Source organism: Erythrolamprus reginae, chromosome 10, assembly GCF_031021105.1.
Source record: "Erythrolamprus reginae isolate rEryReg1 chromosome 10, rEryReg1.hap1, whole genome shotgun sequence".
Classification (NCBI taxonomy): Eukaryota; Metazoa; Chordata; class Lepidosauria; order Squamata; family Dipsadidae; genus Erythrolamprus; species Erythrolamprus reginae.
Window position 1 is genome coordinate 29,808,921 of NC_091959.1, and position 2,500 is coordinate 29,811,420.

A 2,500-nucleotide genomic window follows, 5' to 3' on the forward strand; every position below is an offset into this window, starting at 1 on the left:
TAGAGAGGAAACATTTTCCATCCGGTATCCAACCGGCCACATTCGCGATACTGTAGCATCGCCGACGTAAAAGAAACTCGAAACAAAATGGGAAATTATCCAACTTCAACTAACTTCACATTGCGGCCCCTTGTCCTTGTGTTCACTTTCCTATCAGAAACGCTTCCCTCCCGAACCTTATATCCAGGTTACAACCAGCCCAGGAGAACAGACTTCCAACGCACTCAATATCCTGATTCGCAACGCTCTCAATCTGCGGCAGGCGCAGAAGCTCCAGCAACTCCGACAGATCATCTCAACGAGGTTCCAGAAGTGAACCACGTCCTTCCGTCGGTTCTTTGGTCCCGAACAACGTTCCACAGTCAGATCCAGAGCATGACATCCGACGTTTATGGACTTTAGATAGCGGAGCCGCTTTTCACGTTACTTGCCAAAGAGAACTTTTCACAGAACTACGTAAGACTGACATAAAAGAACTACATTCAGGGTCAAATCACCTATGCAAAGTTGAAGGAGAAGGGAAACTGCTTACGTAAAAGAATTAGACCAAACGATTCCACGTGTTCTATACATTCCGGAAGCTGCAAGTAACTTACTCAGTATGTATCATCTAAACGAAGACTTATGCTCTTAGAAAAAGAACTCCACGTTATCAAGAACGAGACAGTTGTTGCTCGTGCTTTTCCAATTAGAGGTGTTTACTACTTAAAGGCAAAACCCCAGATGAAAATTGAAGCAAGTATAAAAGTTCCAAGGTGCAGAGAGAGAGAGAGAGAGAGAGAGAGAGAGAGAGAGAGAGAGAGAGAGAGAGAGAGAGCCAAACCTGTTGCTACTGCAGAAACGAAGGCTCCTAGAGCCGATGAAGTTCAAAAGGTTGATCAAAGAACCAACCTGAGGTTCCGCATAACGTTGCAAACGTTAAACCTGTACTGACTAACTACTAATCTTTTCATTCCAGATGTGTTCACCGTTGGCATCGTCGTTTGGGCCATGCATCCTTTGCAGTTTTATCCAAGATGCCTGAATTTGTCAATGGTTGATAGTAGTAGTTGCGAAATTTACTTGGATTGTTCCGTTGGTATCCAAAGCAGCCCCTATTGGCAAACGTGCCACACGTTTGTGTGCACGGATTATTATTATTATTATTTTTTCGGGGGGGAGGGGGGGCTCATACCGACATTGTCGGTCCATTTCGACCTACTAAAGGTAATTTTCAAGTATTTCTTAACTATGCTTGATAATTATCCTAGATACGGTTTTGCGTATGTAACGAAACAAAAATCCTCTGGCCTTTCAGATCTTCGAAGACTTTGCTGCACACGTCTTCAATCGATCCCCATTGGGAGATCGTGGTGGAGAATTCATGTCTCAGCAATGGCAAGGATGGATGGAGACGAAATGGAATCCGTCACCAAACCTCAACACCTTACACTCCAAGCCACAGAGAGAGAGAGACAGAGACAGACAGGCGGACAGGGGGCTGGGGGGGGCGGGAGCTGTACAGGCCAGGCTTCCGTCAGCGCTCGGCTCAGGCCGGTAGACCGGGGCCACTACCGCGCAACGACGGCACCCGCGGCCCGCGCTGGGATCGGCCGGGTAGACCGGTTCGCGGACGGTCCCACAACGCGGCACGTGCTCCCCGCGACGGGTACGAACGAGACGCCGTCTTCCCGCGCCGGCCGCCGGGTCGGAGAGGCCCGGTAGACCGGAACGACTACCGTCCGCGCACGGCCCCGGGGCCCCGCGCCGTCACAGAGTCGACGGGCAGGGTCCGCCGGCGCCGCCCAGGCCGCGTTCCCGTTCCGCGCGCCCGTGCGGGGTCCCCGAACGAGAGGCCGCCTTCCCGCGCCGGCGGCCGGGGTCGGAGAGGCCCGGTAGACCGGTCCGAATACCGTCCGAGGAGTTTCCCGGGGGCCCGCTGGGACCGAGTGGAGGTCCGAGGTCGGCGAACGGTATCCCCGCTCAAGGGGCACGACTGGGATAGGCCCGGTAGACCGGTACGCCTACCGTTCGCGGACGGCCCCGAGCTGCCAAACCGAGGCCGTTGATCCAGACGCCGCGTCGCGGCCGAGGTCCCCGAACGAGACGCTTGCTTGGCGCGCCGGCGCACGGGGTCGGAGAGGCCCGGTAGACCGGTGTGAGCACCGTCCGCGGAGCTTCCCGGGGACCCGGGGCCGCCGGCCAGGTTTCGGCCGAGGCCCGGGACCGGGCTCCCCCCTCGCTGGGATCCCGTTCCGCCCGGCCGGCGCCCCGCTTGGACCGGCTGCAGGTCCGGGGGTCCGCCAACGGTTTGCGCGCTGGGGGCGCGCGACTGGGTACACCGGTGCCGCTACCGGTCGCGGGCGGCGCCGCGACGGGCGAGGTCCGTCACCGAGGCGCGGCGCTTCCCAGGCCGAGTTCCCCTAACGAGACGTTGGCTTCCCGCGCCGGCGCCCGGGGCCCCGAGAGGCCCGGTAGACCGGTGTGAACACCGTCCGCGGAGCTGCCCGGGGATCCGGGC